Source organism: Vicugna pacos, unplaced genomic scaffold, assembly GCF_048564905.1.
Source record: "Vicugna pacos unplaced genomic scaffold, VicPac4 scaffold_110, whole genome shotgun sequence".
Lineage (NCBI taxonomy): Eukaryota > Metazoa > Chordata > Mammalia > Artiodactyla > Camelidae > Vicugna > Vicugna pacos.
The window spans coordinates 986,617-1,005,403 of record NW_027328790.1 but is presented as its reverse complement, the minus strand read 5'-3'; the positions used below and the strand labels follow the sequence as shown (position 1 = coordinate 1,005,403).

Here is an 18,787-nt window from a genome sequence, read left to right as displayed (position 1 = left end):
GTTGTGGAGATCCAGTGAGATACACTGTGCAGTGTGCAGCGTGGTCTCCAGCAGAGAGTCAGTGCTGAGTGAGTGCCAGTGAGTATCTGGTAGGTCAGTTGAGGGTGGTGGGACTCGGTGTCTGAGGATATCTGGTCCCTGAAGGAGGGGTCCATTCACATCTGTGAGTGATGGGCCTGAGTTGGGAGACGCAGGGAGACCTTACCCTCCGACCAGGGGCCCTGGTAAGGACGGCTATGGGAGGAACACCGTGAAGTCAGCTCTTTGCATGTGGAGTTGGAGCTGCCTTTGAGACAACTAACTGCAGGGTCACGAGCTTAAAGAGGAGATCTGGGCCCAGGTTGTGCATTTTCCTAAAATCTCAACTCCTAAGGACGCCGAAGTATTGATCACTGAAAGTGAAGTCATACTTTAAAGGACAAACGAATAGTAGTATTATCTCTGTCATCAAAGCTCACGTCTATTTATTCATCACTCACTTTGCTAATTGTGTACTTACAGAGCTCACTTCACCGTCCTCCCGTGGGCTCAGGCTCCACAGAAAAGAGCTGGTGTGTCTTCCTCTTTTCTAGAATAAGACACATTTAGCTTGTAGACTTCTGTACCTCGCCAGACTTAGGAAATTAGTTTGTTGGTTTAATTGTATTTTCTGTTGGCCATGTCCTGACAGGAGAGAAATTTTACCTCATGGTCATGTTTCAATTAGCTGTTACTGAGAATTGCTGATCTGATACATAGTGTATGTATTACATTAACTTTGTAGAGTAGTTATCATTTTTCTGTCTTTGCCCTTTAATTTTGTTTGCCCCTTCAGTGTTCTATTCTTTTTGGGGCCTTATTTTTTTTAAATTAAAAAATGTCTGTTAGCAGTTAAGAAAAAAATAGGAAAGAAAAAATGCACATGAGAACTAAATTTAGAAAATGTCTAGTGTGTTTTCTGTCTCGGCAATGGAGGGTACTAAAACTCCTGAAAACCTTCATTACACAAGTTCCTTAAAATGCTGATTGAGAAATAAAACCTTCCTTCCTAATCTTTCAAGCTGCACAACTCATTGTCAAGAAAGTGAGGGAAAATTCTCAGAAGCCAAGACAAACGAGAAAGCAGGGTTTCTGAGAGATACGTGAGCGTTAGAAGCCGTGGTGTGCTAGTTGGCTCCTGAACTGATTTTCAGTTGCCTTGACAGGAGGGAAGGATGTGAGCCCCAGGCCTCTCACACTAGGAGTTGGATGGGTGATCATATAATGGGCCAAGCCCATCCTGAGAATCTTGCTTTACTAAAGGGTGGAATAGGAAAAAAAAAATTCCTCAAGACAAGAAAGTAAGAAAAGTCAATTTTGTTGGAAGAGGGGAAAAATAACAAATCCAAAGTAAGGATATAGTTTAAAGCTGTTCTGGCATGAGAGTGACCACAAACTCCTGGCAGAAAACCACAGCTACTCCTTGATTGATAAGTTGTGTTTTGAATGAATCAGTGAACAGCTATTCCGAAAAAGGCCTCCAGAGTCTTGTGGATCAAGATACTGGACAGCAAACACCTCTCTTCCAAGGTCTCATTCAAATAACCAGAAAGGTTTTAAAGGAAACTAACAATAATCTGAGTTGTATTTATTGACATTACTATATGCTAAGAATTCAGAGGTGACTATGGAGTTGTCTCCTCTTTTATGGACCTTATTTTCTCTTTGGGGAGAAAAATGACATAGTTGGGTATCTTGGTGGAGGGAGGTGTTAGTCTGTTGCAATTAGCCAGGAGAGGAGATTAAAAAAACAGTGAAAGATGGGTGAACTTTTTAGCTGAGGACAGTCTTGTTCACTTGGCTTTTAATTGCAGGCTCAATGAGCTGTCACTGGAGGGACTAGATCTTACGGAGGATGGACTTAGCTCAGGCCTCTTTTGAATGGACAAGTGAACCTGGAAAAAGACAGTCAAATCTGTGCAGACATTAAAGTTCACTTGAACGTGCTGCATCCCTTAGCCAAAGATAGGACAAATATGCAGCAATTCTTGAGGACAGAAGAGTGGTTTTTAAGGTTCTCCAAGAATGAATCCCATGGAACCGAGATGGCCAGTTGTCAAACTGAGACTTTGTTCTTTGGACGGTGTACCCAGCAAGGGTATTGGCCTTTTATATGGTTCCATTTGTCTTTAATACATGTCTGTTGATGAGGACATGGGCACAAATGTTTGACACCTTGTCGAGGCGATTTTGGATACCTGCCTAGAAGCACGGGCACAGTTGTGGCTGCTTCATACATCTTGCAGCCCATCCCTTTCCCCGGCTCCGTGATCACGGCAGAGTGGTTCCTTGTTGACCTGTCCGTTTCCTCTGTGACATCATAACCCATGAAAAGACCGGAGCATATTAACTTGGATTTGTTAAAGTCAAAGAAACAGATCAAATATGGAGTCAGATTTGTTCTTTCCTATTTCAGTAGTACCATGGAGATGGCAGTTTGGGCAGCTTTTTGTAGTGTCCTGGAGGCTTTCTCTCTCAGCTTCTGGGTGCCTCTATTGAAAACCCTTCATTGCTGTCTGGCCTGCTGGTAATGCACACTGCCTGTTTTGCCCTGAAGATGTGTTCTGTTTATAAACTCATCTCTACTCCTTGGAAAACAACTCAAGAAAAACTCAGTTGGTTTTCCACCAGCCATGGGCAGGGGTGAGGTAAACCGTGTTATTATTTCATAAAATAATAGTAATAATAGTAATAGTCATAGTAGTAGTACTTGTAGTAATAGTAATAATAATAATAATAATAATAATAATAATAATAATAATAATATTAATAGAAGTCTTAAAACAGGACAGAGCACATTGGAGAGAGTCAAAAAATGCTTTCTGGCTTAAATCAAAAGTGATGACTAGTGATTCCATGGCTGCTGTATTTGCTAAGCTAATTACTCCTTTGCTCCATTACACATTTCTTTTATCTGAAAAAGAAATACAAGGAAATGGTTTAAAAAAAACTCAGAGAACAAAAATACACAAGTGAAAGAAGTTTTCCCTCATCCTCTGTTCTTTCAGCCCTCTCTGGAGATGCCTCTGTTTACTATCCGTTGGGTGCTTTTCCAGATATGCTTTGCACATTCCCACCTATGTATGTAAATTCCTTTAAAAGTTTAGTTATTTTTAACTTAAAGGGGTTTAAATCCTCAAGTGGCATCTGGCCGGGTAATATAACAGAACAAATCTGACTCCATATTAGATTTGTTCCTTTGAATTTAACCCTATTCTCTGTCACCTAGGCTTCATCTTGCTTGTAAAACAATGTTGCCTAGAGCCTGAAATAAACAGGAGACCCTATTCTGAAGGCTCTGACCTTTAAGGATATTTAACACTTTTTCATTCATTAAAAGATAGCAAATTGCAGAATAGAAAATAACGTTTCTTTTGTTGGAGGTTTACAGGGATCTGACCCACGCAGATAGCTGCAAGAAGAAAGGATTCTAACAAGAAGGAATTCCTACACTAAGAAGTTTGCACTAACCAAGCACATAGGAAAGGAGCCTGAATTGTGACTTGGGGAGATGGTTTTCCAGGACATTAGTTTGCCATCTAGGTCTACAGAAACTTGCTATTCCATGCCCCAACATCTGGTCTCCCAACTTATTGGCCTGTCCTGCACTGAGGAGAATTAATTTCGACTTGGTAACACTCCTATCTACCTAGAAAGCTGGGCACTGGAGCTGAGTGTTATGGAAACAGGCCAGCCAAGACAAAAGCACCAATCGGAGTGTTGGAGTACTCAGAATTATTATGCCGGTGGGCTCAGAGGGGCTTCGGCTCCGAAGTTTTGAGTACCTCCAAGACGTGCACATGAGGTTTTAAAGGCTTAGTTACAAGTAAGGGGGGATTAGCCAATAAGGCTCAAAGAACAAAAAGCAAGGAATAAGTACACTGGAGCTTATCAATTTGTAACAGATCACATTACTGACACTTGTTGAGCTTGGAATTACGAGTTAGGTTGTTAGGCCAATAAACTGACACTAAACTTCAGATTTACGAGATAGCCCAGCAGAATTTAGATCAGTAAACTGACACTTATCACACTTAGATTTGTGACTTAGCTTGTTAGCCCAGCTGGACTTTTCCTTCACATGAGGACAGCTCTCCCACACCCAGGGAACTACTGTGAGCCCTTGATGTTTCCACTAGGGTGGGGTATGGTTTACCCAGGAGGGATGGGGACTATGCACCAACACTCAGGCAGTCTGCTCTGTCTGGGGCTCTGATCTTGTACCATCCCGCTCCCCGCCAGCCCAACACCTGGGACAGTGGAGCTAAGGCAGAGATCCTGCCTGCCTGTTTCCCAGCGTGTAAAAGGGGAATATGTGCTCTTCCCAAGGTAGTTCTGAGCGACAACACCTGCGGGTGCTTGGTTCTCAGAGCAACAGAAAACCCAGCTCCGCGTGGGGGCAACGGGTGTGATCTCCCTAGGGTTTCTGCAGAAGCATCGGACGGAGGGTTGGATCACGGTGGTAAAATTGAGCTGCGGGGCTTGAAGGGTAACAGAAGGGTACAGAGGCAGGTCTGCCGCCTAGGGGTGCCCCAGAGGTAAAGCTTTTTTTCTCCAACTCCTCTAAGACCCTCCCTTCTCCAGATCCCTTCCTTCTCTCTGCTCATCCTGTCCATCTGTATCCCTCCAATTTTCCCGTCCTCTCCACCCGCTCCCATCTTCTCCCTCCCTCGCTGTCCCACCTTCTCTCACAGAACCCAGAGAGGATCGCTGGCCCTCCTGCGCATGCGCAGTCAGTGCCAAGTGGTCCACTGGTTGGGAGCTCCATATCCGAGCCGGGGATCGGGCCCAAAGGCTTCTCAACTACGTCGCCCGGTAGGCCTTTGGTTCCTGCCTGGGGTCGGGGCCTCTGACTGTGGAAGTGCAAGGTGGGGGGCTCCTGGGAAAGGGGTCAGGCGGCTGCGGGAGGGCGGTCCGCCTGTCACAGACCCCAAGGGCGCTAGTCAGCCCGTGTTCAGATGAATTGCTTAGGCCAGACCCCTCTGCCAGCGCCACCTGCCCCGGCGTCCCGGCCACAGTGTCCAGGGCCTGGTGTGCACCTGCCATCTCTCACCCAGCCGGGATCCCCTCAGTCCGCGGCTGGCGTCCCCTTCCCCTCTCCCTCCCGCTAGTCCTCTCCTCCCGGGCTTCCTCTTCTCGTCCGGCGGCCAGTCCCCGCCCCTGGGCGGGCTGTGTCCCGGGCGGGCGGGGTCTGCGGACCCGGACGGGGGCGGGCGCCTGGGACTGTGGCTGGGGCTGTCCTCCGAGCGAGGCTGCAGCCCGCGTCCCCCTCCCCGCTTTCCCTGCCCCGCGACCCCGGGGCTGCCCTGCTCTCCCTTTCCCGCTCCCTGAGGACAAGCTCTGTGGCGTGGGCGCTGCTACCTGGGCTGAAAGCCTCCGGCTCAAACGCCCAGCTTCTCCTGGTGGAGTCGGGAAAAGGGAGCGTCACTGCTAAGCGAGGTTCTGTCTCCCCCCCTCCATGTTTCTGCCTCAGGTAAGTACCTTGAACACTTTCAGGTGTTATGATGGCGGTGCTTGTTGATGTCACGTGTTTTTATAGTGAGAGGGATTGCAGTGGTGAAAGCAGGGCTTGGTTCTGTTAAAAATGTGCTGAAGGCATGAGGCTGTGACATCCTCCTTCCTTCCCTCTCCCAGGGTGAAAGGAGTGATCCTCGATTTTCAAAAGATAGTTACAGTCCCTATCTAGCCCAGCCCAGCTAGTGTGTGTTAACAGGAACAGCACCACCAGAGGCCTTGGAGACCCAGGCATATTGCAGCCCTAAAGTGCTCCTGGCATAGTTTGGCTTGTTTAGGTTTTTTGTTTTTCTTAAATTGTGGGACAGACTAGTGTATAAACTGAAAAATAATTGTCAAGAAATAATTTTCATAGGACAGTTTTATTGTGATATAGTTCACACACCATGAATTCCATCCATTTAAATGGTACAATTCAGCAGCTTTTTGCATATTCACAGTGGTGCATGCATTATTATTCCAGAACGTTTTCATCACTTCAGAAAGAGCAGTGGAAATGAATGACCTATCCACCCCTCCCAAGTGGTGGTTCTAAAGAAATTTCTTGGCTATTCCTGACCATAAATTAACTTGTTATATTCCAAGAAAAATATGGTAGGAATTCTAACCAGAATTGCAATGAATCTGTCTATCAAAACAGGAAGAATTTATACCTTTATGGCATAAACTTCTTCTACCCATGAATATATCTGGGACCCTATCTTTTCATCTGACCAGAGCCTGGCCCATGTGAAGTCCTCACTACTTTTTGGGCTTGTGAATGATGAGATTCTATACATCGTTAGTTGCAACTGTAGCCTTTCACAGAAGAGAAAAGTAACCTCAGTGAAGCAAGTGACTCTCTGATGGTCAGAAAGAGTGACAGCCAGTGCTGGAGTGATCCAGTGGACTTGGTGTTTGCAGCTAGATTTCTCGACCACCTACAGTTAAGGGGATTAGAGAGTTCTTTTATTTTTTCTTAATGGCATTGCATTTATTTTTACTTATTTTTTAAAATTATTTTTTATTTAAGTGTATTCAATTTACAATGTTAGTTTCAAGTGTACAGCAGAGATTCAGTTATAAACATATGCATATGTATATATATATGTTTTAGATTGTTTTTAGTATAAATCACTACAAGAAATTGAATATAGTTCCCTGTGTTATGTAGCAGGTCCTTGTCATTTATTTTATATTTACTAATTTGTATCTGTTAATCCCCCCTTTCCTGCCTGCTAAACACAGTTTGCTTTCTATGTCCATGAGTCCATTACTAGGAGCACCGTTTCTCCTAGTAATATATGCTCTTTTGCTGCTTTCAGTTTCAGTAATTCCATCTTATCTGTGGGCGCTTTTCTTCTGGTGGCCTTAATGTGGTTTGCACACGTGGTAATAGAGATCTGTATTTGGGAGAACCCCAGGCCTCGTGTAGTCCCTGGTACAGAGTGCCCACTGAATTGATGCTTGAACTGGGAAAAAAGCACAGTAAATGTTGGAATTTCCACTATGGTTGAGAATTCTATAACCTCTTTTGACAAACTTAATATTGGCTGCACCCATTCTGGGTAATTTGGTGGAAATTCATGTTATGGTGGTGAAGAGACGGGGCCTTGTATGCTTCTTCTCTTTCTGTTTTCTAACACTCATTCTCCTGGGCCTTCCAGATCCTCCCCTAGAAGTGCCAGGTCTGGCTTGGTGCTGCGCTGAGGCAATATTTGTTAATAAGGCCCTTTCCTCATCTCTTCTGAGCCTCCGGTTCTTTCTCTGCACAATGAGGGCTTAGACTAGATAACTACTTTTCAGTTTCTTTTAAAGCCATGTTTCCTTTGAGAAACAGAAAATGCAAATCTCTCCTCTCAAACCAACCCTTTAGATTTTGAAAAGTCCTCCAAGGAGTGACATAGCTCTTTGTGGAAAATGAATGTGATTGTGATTCCAGGTGACACAGAAAAGACTCTTCAGAGATTGATTGCAGGGAGAGGGCAGGAAAGGGGCAGTATGTCACACTTTCTAGTGTGAGCACTGGAGCAGGGGCTTGGATTTAAATACGGTGTCTGACGTGGCCTCTCTCTAATCTTGTAGAATGTGATAAACTACTCTACCTCAGTTTCTTGATGTGTCAAGTTGGGGTGATAATATTTTAAGGCTTTTGTGAAACATTATGCAAATAAGCCATTTGTGTATGGGTAGAAACAAGACCTGCTAGGGATTCAGGGATTTGTTTAAAAAAAAAAATCTTGTCCATAGCACTCCGTCTGTGTGTATTTAGTAGTTACTGAAGGGTGAGGGTGAGTCTAAAGTCCATCGTGGGACAGGTGGCCCATGATTCTCTGTGCCCCTGAATGCCCCCTCCTCCCCAGTCCTCTTCCTCAGTCCAGGATGAAGTTCCCTAGTAGATTTACTCAGAGGTCTTGTGAAAATGGCTATTCATTTTATTGTTTCACCAAGAAGGGCTGCCATCATGATCTCTGTGGTCAGGTTTTGAAGGGCTGCCATCATGATATCTGGTAAGAATTGTATGGAATTGGGTGTTTCTATTTAATGAAAAGAAAAAAATTACAAATAGAAAATTAGAACAAGGATGGTCACATGGGCTCTTGGAAGTGGACACCATTAGAAGTTGGAGGGACTAGTGGGCTCAGTGGGAATGTTAACTGAGTGTATCTCATGGGCTGGGCATTGTCCTATTTGTACTGTGTGTTCCTTATTTGAGACAGTGAGCTCACCTAACCTCGAAAACCTCTTTAAAAAATTACACTTTTTATTTTGAGATGTAATGTAGATTCCCATGTGGTAGTAAGAGATAATATGGAGAGAGCCTATGGACTCTTTGCCCAGTTTTCCTTAATGGTTCCATCTTGCAATATTGGGGTACAATTCATTACTGACTCACTAACAATTTGAGGTTTGTGTTATTGCCCTCATTTCTATCCACGATTAAATTGGGGCTTAGAGAAGCACACAGGCCTGCCCAGGTCACCCACATTGTTAGTGCAGAGTCTGGTGAACGTGGGCTTGGGATTCCCAGGAAGTATCATTATGATGGTCTTTGGCAGGGAGCAGCATTCACTTTGCTTGTTTATTCATTCATTCAAGAAACATTTATTGAGTAAATTCTGTGGGTCAGATGCTTTCTTAGGGTTATCTGATTCTTCAGCAGTACTGAGAACCAGGAAATATTTATATTTTTTAAACTGAGAAAATTAGCTCTGAGAGGTTATAACTCCCCCAAAGGAAGAATAGCTCATAAATGGGGGATAGTACAATTGTACAGTCACCACTTTTTATGCAGGTGGTACCCTAGGCATTTTACATTTGCAAACATCCGTAATCCAGATATATTCTTGCAAGGCAAGGATTTTTTTTAATTGATGTATAGTCAAGTTTACAATGTTGTGTCAATTGCAAGGTGTTTTTTGACTTTTGAATTAAAAAATACTTTTTCAGGAGGGAAATTATGTGTATTTATTTGTTTGATTTTTTAAAATGAGGTACTGGGGTTTGAACCCAGGACCTCGTACATGCTAAGCATGTGCTCCACCAATGAACAGTACCCTCTACCCCAAGGCAAGTTTTCTTATCCATTATTATGAAGCTTAGGAGTTCAAATAAATTGAATAGGAATCCAGATCTTTTGATCCTACTGTGGTCCTTCTCTTTATATTCTGCTGAAGGGGGTTGGGGAAGCATTTCCTTTGTTCATTTCTTTATTCAGCATTTTTGAGCAGTGACTTTGCATCAGGGCCTTGCTAGGTGCTTGGAAATAGAAAATAAGAAATGACCTTTCTCTGCAGAGGCAGGAAGCCTAGACCAAAAGCTGGGTAATGTGATCCGAGCTACAGTAGCCATGTGCAGACTATGAGGACAAACTGTACCCCCGGATTTGCTTTGGCTTCCCTTGCCTTCTGTCTGGTACACACCAGGTCACCGCAACCCAGATGGGCCCATAGCACACAGCAGAGTATGTACCTCGATCTCCTCTCCTGTCTCGGCAGGGCCTGCAACATGAGCATCCCTGACTACGTGCAGTGTGCTGAGGACCACCAGACTCTTCCCGTTGTAGTCCAAACCATGGAGATCATCTCAGAGGAGAATTTCTTTTGCATCTATCAGCTACTCACCTCGGTGAGCCATATCAGCCCATGTGGCTCCCAGTGGACACTCTGTATCCACTACAGGCACCGCTATGTGCCCGAGAATGGGTGGAGCGTCTTCCAGAAACACTGCAAGGTCGTGGGCCTTGTCACCATTACCGACTGTCTCTCTGCCAAGGCCTTGGAGAAGCTCCACGTGCAGAGGAGCTGTATGGCACCTCGATAATGACTCTCAGCTCTTTGTCTTTGTACTGCATGTGGAGGAAGTCGAGCAGCCGCGCACCGACGTTGCCTTCAAATTTAGAGGACTGCAGGGTGGTGGAGAATAGGATCGAGGACTTCACTGAGTCACTCTTCATCTTGCTCAATTCCAAGTGGCTGGATGGTGGCCCCAAGAATTCTGGGGACAAGGTCCCCCTCCCCTGCATCCCGTTTGAGAAGGAGGACTTCATGGGACTGGACACAGACAGCAGGTAAGTTTACCTGGAGGCCAGTCCACCCTGGCTTTGTGCCGGATTGCTTCCCTACATCCAGAAAGGGATCAGCAAGGAAGAAGTCTGTCTTGTAGCCAAGGGGGGATGGAGATGCAGCCCGCCGGTTTACAGACATTTCAAAGTGAATCCGCCTTTGTTTCAGAGAGATCCTTTTAGGGTTAGTGTGGACACTTACTCCCGCTTTACAGCCAGGAACATGGTGGGACCCCTGGGGTTGCTGTCCAATAAAGTAGCCAAAGCCACTGATGCTAGGAGCACTGGGGAGGAGGCTGGACTGAGCTGAGATGTGCTCTAGGTCAAATGCACATCAGACACTGAGGCTTGTCTAGTAAAAGTATATAAACTATCTCTTTACTTCCTATATTGATTACATGTCAAAATGATAGTATTTTACATACAGTAGATTAAGTAAGATCTGTTCTTAAAATCAGTTTCTAGTATTTGTTTTTTGTTTGTTGGTTTGTTTCTTTGTTTACCATTTTAAACGTGGCAAATGGGAAACGTTATTTACATGGCTCTCATTTCATTTCTGTTGGGCAGCCTGTCCTGGGACAGTCTCATACCTTTGCTTATAGATGAGATGCTGAACCCCGAGAGGCGGAACGAGGAGCTGGTTGAGCTGGGGCTGGAGCCGGTGTCTCCTGCCTCCCAGGCCCAGCACCTATTCTGCTCAGGCCCTCTCTTCTTGCCCGACAGCCTCCATGCCAAGTTAGGACATCAGAAACACCGCCGGGGACTTCCGAATGAACTCCTTATGCAGGGAAAGGCGTATCACGGTGTATGGGACAGAGCAGGGAAATGTTCATTCTCACTTTTTCCCTGTGATTAAGTCAACTGCCCCACATTGCCTCGGAAGTACAGACGAGCTCTTCTGGGCTGCCTACCCCCCCAACTTCAGCTCTGTTTCCCGGTGTATCTGTTGTGCTGTCCCTCAGGCAGAAGAGGGTGAGATGCCTTTTCCGAGACGTGGAAACCTTTGCTGGGGAGAGTGAGGGAAGCTGTGTTCCCCCGGCCTACGGCCTCTGTCCTTGAGTCTGGAGAGGGCTCATGGTGGTCCCACAGGTGACGGTCGGAGAACCTGGCACATGTTTCTGGGCCCGCTGTGAAGGAAGTGCTCTGTGACTCTTGAACTTAGCTAAGATCAGATCCTACTCTCTGGTTGTTGGTAAGTTGGAGGAGAAGATGCTAGAGAATTGATAAAAAGAATGTCTAGACCAGCCCTGTGAGTGAGAAGCACAGGGGACACGAGTCCCACCTGCGAGAGATAATGTAGCGGGCTCTGGATGAATTTTCTGTTCCTCCCAGACATACCTCTATGACTTAAGGAAGGGGAGAGGCATGCTGTAGCCATGATCTGTACTTGTCCTCTCAGGGCCCTGTGATCTACATGCCCGCACTCCCCATCTGCTTCTTAAGATGAGCTGGCATGTATAGGAGCCTGGGCACTGCTGAGGGCATTGCTGCCAGCACCGTGCTACACCAAGTCTGGCTCCGTTCACCTCTCCTGTCAACACCTGCTGAGGCCCCAGGCATTAGTCAAGGTAGGTGCATCAGTGCAACATAAGCAGGGACCACTTCTCCCCATGGACAGACTGGTGAGTGAGCAGTGGAAGCCTGGAGCCCTGCCCCAGCCCCCACGCCAGTGCCTCCTCTTTTGTCATAGGAGGCACTGGTGATATTTTTGCTCAACAAATGCTTGTCTCTGAGTCTGCAGCCCCACCAGAGAATGCCAGATTGTTTTTGTCTTTTGAAGTCTGCCCTTGGGACTTGGCGGAGTATCCGGATGTGTAATTAGCCCACAGTGGTTGACACTGTCCCCATTGTTTACCCAGAACCTCGTGTACCAGGCATGGCTCCCAGTATCGAAATACAGCAGCGCATTAAACCTCCCTCCTTTTGGGTCTGTCTGTTCTGGTACCATAAGGGCTCAGCCAGCTTCTGAACGTCAGTGAGATAACGCGGCCAGTGAGCTCGGGTCAAGCACATTCTCCTCCAGTCACTTTTACCCCATTGTTGCTTTTAGTATTCCACAGTCATTAATTATTTAAACAATTCTTTGGTACAGGAGCAGAGCCTAATTCTCTCCTGCTACTCTTGGTGGAAGTGAGTAAAACGGTCCAGACTGAAATGCGACCACAATTTGTAGCTCAAAAGCTGCCTTGAAGCTTGTAGGTGGAATTTTGGTTAGGGGCGCTGACCACGTTGGGGTACCCCGGCAGCGCCGCTCCCCTTAGGTCCCTGCTTTCCCTGGAGCAGGGGGTGAGGGTGGGTCTCACCATCCCCTCGTCCCTGGCCTCACACACTCACGTAAATTCTTGTACATGCTGTCAAAATCATTTTTGTTCTTGTGTGTTTCTAATTTTCTCTTGTTCCTCTTTTCCTTTTTCTTTATTCCTTTTTCATTTGTACTGCCCAGTGAGCATGTTGTTGCATCTGAAAATGTGGGCTGTGCACACCCTGCATTGGAAATAGCCAGATTGCCCTCCATACTGTCTCCATCGCTTTAAAAAGCAAAATCTTAATATCTGTCTTGATCCATGTATTATCCTAGTCATTTTGTATTTTCTAATGTTTTGGAATATTTGCTTTGTTAGCACATTACCCACTGGTGTTAGATACCTGTTAAAATCCTTGCTTTGAGGGACCTGTTTGGTCCTCCTTTTATTTGGTGACAAATGCGCCCTTATTAAATTTGTTTGATTGTTTTGAAGAAGTAAGATGCGAATTGATTTAGTCGGCTGCTCAGGGATTCTTTTCATGGAGTATTTAAACTTGTAAGGTCAAACTCTGCAGCATTTTGCTCGATTCCTGCTTTTACACAAACGTGCTCGGCACGCGGTTCCTGGCTGTCGCTGTGTGACGTGCGTGACGGCGCTTCCTGGCCGGCGGTCACTGGTGAGGAAGTGGCCGGCTCGGGGGTGACAGCTGCAGGGGACGCTGTTGGAGGAAGCGGTCACCGTTTGGTTCTTTAATTTTTTTTTTTTGCATTCAACTTCCCCGTGCCATTTACTTTACTTTGCCTTCATAAAGGGGCAGAATTGGGTCTAAAATCCATGACACTATTTGTTCCCTTTACGAGGCTGGTTTTTCTGGGTATCAGGACAACATGACCTTCTCCTAAGTAGCTGGCTCACCTGGATCTGTTGGACACAGGGACAGCTAAAAGGGCCGTAGCTTCCTCTCTGCTCCAGCCAGTGGGCATTCAGAGCTGGGTCTGTGGTTTGCCTCAGCAGCCGTGCAGACCTCCCTGCCCCGGCCTTTACTTTTAACCCATGTTGGCAGTATAGAGTTGAATCCGTTTCTGTTGCAGCTGACATCCACCACTGACAGCCGTGTCGTTAGTTTGTGGTAGTCAGTCTCCAACACCCCAGACAACCGTGAAGGAAGATGATTTGGCCGACCTAGGACCCTGGATTCTCACCCTCACCATGGTTCATCTCACCCGGTGGAAGGGTGTGGCCACCACCATCATGCTGACCATGAGGCCTTGTTTCTCCTTTCATGCTCTGGTCCAAATGTGGACACTTCATTTTTCACTGAATCTGTCTCGCTTGAGACAGGCCAGAATATCTGAATGAGTCCATCACATTCTGGGTGGGGAACAGAACAGAAGTAAGTGTCGCAAGTAGATGGAGTCTAGGCTGTCCGGGTTGGCAAATGCAGGCTGGGATCTGTGATGGCTGGGCTGTACACTGGACACAGGTCTTTCCCATGGCTTCCGAGAGCCCAGGAGTTGGAGTGATAACAGCCTTGCGTGGGTTCCCCCATCCTCATCTGCTCACTGGTAAGTGTGTCTGCTAATTAGGAGCTCCCCCAGACCTCGGGCCCTTCAAAGCTCAGACCACGGGAAAATCTTGAGTCCCTTCTCCTGGGCCTCCTGTGTGAGAATCCAGTGCCTTCTGAGGTGACCAGCGGCAGGAGATGCCTCCCCCTCCAGGGAGCACCCTACGGCGGACTGTTAGTGAACCATGCTGTGAGCTTGTGTGTTTCCGGCCATGGTCCCTGCAAAACCACACTTGAGATCAGCTTATTGGCGAAAATAACAGGACTGATTCCAGGGCAGGGCCAGGGGGAGGGAACAGTGGAAATTGAATGTGACCTGAGACAACTAGGTGGGTGCTGAGGCTGTTACTAAAATGGGGAGTCTGGGAGGTACCTGCCAGGAATCGAATTCCAGAGTAAATGGTGGACATGATGCATTTTTAAGATGCCATTTTTCATCCAAGTTAGGACTTCAAAGAGGCACTCGGCTCTATGAGACTGGGGCTCAGGTGAAGGAGCTGGACTAGAGATACAAGTTGGGAGTCGTCATTCTTAGCTGGTGTTCACAGCCTTGCATGTGAATTAGATCATCTCGAGAGCTGCAGACTGAGGCTGAGGGAGGGGAGGGCTGTGCCTCGGTTGGAGGTAAGCCCAGACCATGCAGCTTTGGTGTGTCAGCCAGCGGCGTTTATCATTTTCAGAGCAATCCCATTTATCCTTAAGGGGCCTGGGGGTCAGCAGGGCCAGCCAGAAAGAAATCCAAAGGGAGAGTCTTGGCCACGTGTGCGTCTTAGGAAGGTGCAGAGGCTGCAGGATACGGAAGGTTAGAATCCTCAGAAGCTGGAGTTGGAGTGGGGAGAAGGTATTCACAGTCACCTGTGAGGGAGGGAGGGAGGCCTAGGGAGTCCCCACCCTACCGGACTCGCTTTCCCATGAACAGGAGGCAGTCAGACAGAGGATCTGAGGTAAGAAGGATGGGCACTGGGAGGGGAGCCAACCTGGAGAATGGTGCTTGGAAAGTTCTGGAATAGTCTCCCTGAAAAATAGAGTTAAAAATACCCAGACTCTTAAGAATATTGTTAGTGACTTGGGAGGAGGCAGTTGTTTTTCTGGCCTCCTAAGTGTAAGTCATGTATCCAGGGATACACAGAAGATACGGGCAGTCTGTTCCGGGGACTTGATCCTTACCAGGGGGATCAGTGCAAGTTTAAAGGGGCAGAAGGGCAGCGGAGCGAAACTAGCCAGGCCCCGTGTCAGGTAGCAGTCGGCCGCCCTACTTGTGTGTTTCATTCACATCCATGACTCCCAGGTGGGCGCTGACAGCCCCCTTTTGGGGATTGCGAAGCCTTCTCAGAGGGGTTAAGGAATTGGTTTGTTTAGCGGTTGATAAATGCTGTAGCAGGATTCAAGCAGAGCCTTGTCAGACTTCAAGGGCATGTTCTCTCTACTGTTTCCAGTACTTCCCTGTTATACCTGGAATGGTGAAGTGGGTCAGATTTGGAGCCTTTCAGAAAAAGTATGATTTAAGTGCCTCAGGACTGTTTCACAAAGCTCAGCGTTCTTTGATGGTTCTGAAGCATGCAGTGCTTTTCGCCCCACAGAGGTAACGTCTAACTCCATTGTCGATGATGTGGTTGCAAATGATATACAGGTGTAAAACCACACTTCGCAGCTTCTAAAGGGAAACTCTCCAATTCTCCCTTGGTCGGCTTTCTTCCACGGGGTGTAACTGTGCTGCAGCATAGGCCTGAGCTTCCGTATGGAGTGAGGATATAATATCCGAAGTTAGCATAAAATGGTCAGATGAAGAAAACCGACATTGACAATTTATTTTTGGGTTTCATTAGTCAAGATATACTATCAGTTAATGGCCCATATAGCAAATGAAATTCAGTATAGGACATTGAATTTCTTCCTTTCTATTCAGAGTTCTCTTACCGAATAAGGTTGCCTGCTTTGGAACACCAGTTTCACCACACGGCACCTATCAGTGTGTTGGTGTGATTGCATTTACAGAGTGAATGTAATCTGGGCTTCCTCAGCCCCAAACACTTCAGTGCAGAATCACGGGCTGTAGACGTCTGTTAGTCACGCAAATACTTCTAAAATTATATGATGCCAGAAAAGAAAGAAGAGAGAGAGAGAGAGATTGCCTTTATCAAAGTTCCTTTCAGTTCTAACTGCAAACTGTTGTTGAGCAGCTCTTGTTTCCTTTGGATATGAATATATACATTTCTTTGCATGTAACCTAGGTTTTGGACTAGAACACCAAGTTCTTGCTGTCCCCAAGCCACAAAAATAGTAGCCAAATTGCACACGTGTGAAATAGTTTATACTTTTTTCTGAGAAAGTATCCTTGAATTTGGGACTTGGACTGTGATTTCTGCTTTTTGCTTCCCTCAACCGTCTTGTAATCTCTCACTCCTTCCCACGTGGTTCCCAAGTGTTCGTGGTCTCAAAGGAGCGGGCAAACACCCAGTTGGTCACCATGTACTGCTGCTATAGATAGAGACCAGACAAGACCTAAAGGACATTATCGGAGAGGAATTCCTGGAAGAAATGGGCTCTACATTCAGTTGTGAGGACAGAGTAAGAGTCAGCCAGGAGAAGGAGTCAAGAATGTGTCTCAGATCGCAGGTGCAGCCCGGGCAGAGGCCTGGAGGCTTTTGGCGTGGGCACCCGGGGAGAGTGCCCTGTGCAGTCCAGGGTGGAGGTAGCCCCTGCTGGGGAGGACACTGGAGAGAGTCCGGGATGTAGGGCTTTGGAAGAAGTTGAGTTTTACTAGAACTGACACAGTAGGCAGTGAAGGGTGTCAACAGAAGTGACCCTCAGGAAAGGTACTTCTGGTTTTGCTTCTGATATTCTACAGACCGAAGGATCGGGACGGGCGAGAGCAGGTATGTCTGTCCCTTTGAGACCCAACCGGTCATTCATTTATACATTACACGTGCACTTCTGTGAGTCTAGGGGAGAGAGCGTGTAGCCACTTTAGTAAGCAAAATGTATTTGATTCTTGAGAGCTTAGCATTGTCAGAAGTTGACTTAGCCTAGAATGTTCTAGGAAGAGAGGAACAAATTGTGGAGGTTGGAGGGAGGGAAGGCTTCCTTGGGAAACAGTCAAAATGAGACTGGAGCAAGTGGGAAGTAGGAGCAGGTCAGGGGCCCCTGTGGTCACTGGGGACCTGTGTACTTAGGTGAGGATGGGCGAGCAGGGTCTGGGGTGGGGCTAGAACTCTAACAGGGAGCCTCTAAAGGGTTTGAAGTGGGGGTTGATGTAATCAAATTTGTGATTTGGGAAGGCTGCCGTGGCTCTCTGTGTTTGTATAGCGGGGAAGAGGGGGTGGGTGCCACCAACTGGGGGATCATTAGAAGACCATTCACAGGCTGGGATATGGGCATCGGGGCTACTTGGGGATGGCAGGGGCAGTGTGGATGCCGGCTTTCCTTATTGGGGGACTTGTTAGCGGGCCGACCTAGAGGCATTTTGTGGCTGGAAGAAAACTGATGGAGGCCGCCAGGTGGATTTTCCTCTTCTCTCCTTCCCTGCCTAGTGTGATGATCTTAGCTCAGCCAACATTTGGAACAAAAGAGCTAATTTCCAGGGTTGCCCAGGACTTTGTAGAGCTCCTTCGAGTGAGATCTGATCGGATTTAGGTTTGTGTTCAGATCTGGATGTTCACTTAGCTAGAAACGTCCTGTCATTTCGATTTCCATAGGGGTTTTTTACTTCATAAAGATTGCTTTCTTGGTGAGAGGAAATTTAATACAGCTGTTGTCTTTTTCAAAAAAATCATATCATTTAAGAACTTTAATATTCAAAAGAATAGAAATATATAAAATATTTAAGGAAGTCTTTGGTGTAGTTTCTTTGCTTTCTGAGCTAATGTGGAGTTAGAGCCTTTGCATTACTTCATAGCACATCCTTGTCAGTATTTAAAGAGCTGATAGTGGGCGCCCCAGGCCCCACCTCTCAAAGAATCGTTAAAGTTTTCTCTGAAATAGTGAGGTCATAAAGGTCTTGTTTTCAGAAATCAAACGGTTTATAATACGCAGCATAGCCACATTTATAAAATAATAATTAGTTCAAAATTAAGAAAGTGGAGGATAATTGATTTTTTTAAAGCCTATACATAAACTTTCTTGTGCTAATGTTGCAAGTGGAAATTTTGAAAAGAAAAATCCTACTGCAATATCATCTGCATGGAATACATATATGAGTTTTACGCTTGAAAAGTAACTGCGCAGTGGTTTTCAAAGTCAGGAGCATTCCAGCTCAGATACTGGCAGTGATGGTTGCTGGTTTTCAATGAAAGAGCCTAAATTTGCCTTCTTAGCTTTTTTATTTTTGTATTGAGAGGGTTGATTAGTGCTTTGCGAGCATGATTTTGGGGCAAATTGAGGGCAGATGTCGTGTAAAAACAGTGAGATATTTCCATGCATTTTATTTTCTGGACATCACCAGGGCACATGTGGGGTTTGTGCCTGCAGGCTGGAATGCTGCAGGACTCCCTAATCCATCACCATTATGTCCTGGAGCTGCTCAGGTCATTGAATGCTTTTCTGTTGCTTGGAGGAAAGGTGGTCTGATGGAGATGATCAGATGTGCAGTTAAAGTGCTATTACTTGAAATAAGAGTAACCTAGAAACATTGCTCTAACAATACAGGATGAGGGAGGAGAATTGTCTGAGCTACTTGCAGTGGGGAGTCTTCTCATGTTTCTCCCACACCGTGACTCCTGCCAATATCCGCCACAGTCCTGCACGGTAGTCCTGCCGAAGCAAGCAAGCACTTTGCTCAGAAACGCACTGAATTTCCTTGTGCCTCTGTTTGTTGGCTTTTTTTTGAAAGCACATTTTGCCCTTTGCTTAAATGCCATCCATGCTAGTCAACTCTTACACTCAGTTTTCTGGAACTCGTCCATA

The 18,787-nt window shown here is 46.3% G+C and overlaps 1 protein-coding gene and 1 pseudogene across 1 annotated transcript in view; both read left to right on the top strand.

Moving 5' to 3' along the window:
• LOC140694903 (trafficking protein particle complex subunit 9-like) overlaps positions 1-11,408 on the top strand; it is a 67,467-nt pseudogene extending 56,059 nt beyond the window's left edge.
• The window catches only part of LOC140694902 (uncharacterized), a 1,054,641-nt gene that overhangs the window by 111,750 nt on the left and 924,104 nt on the right, over positions 1-18,787 (top strand). The gene's annotated exons all lie outside the window — the stretch shown is intronic.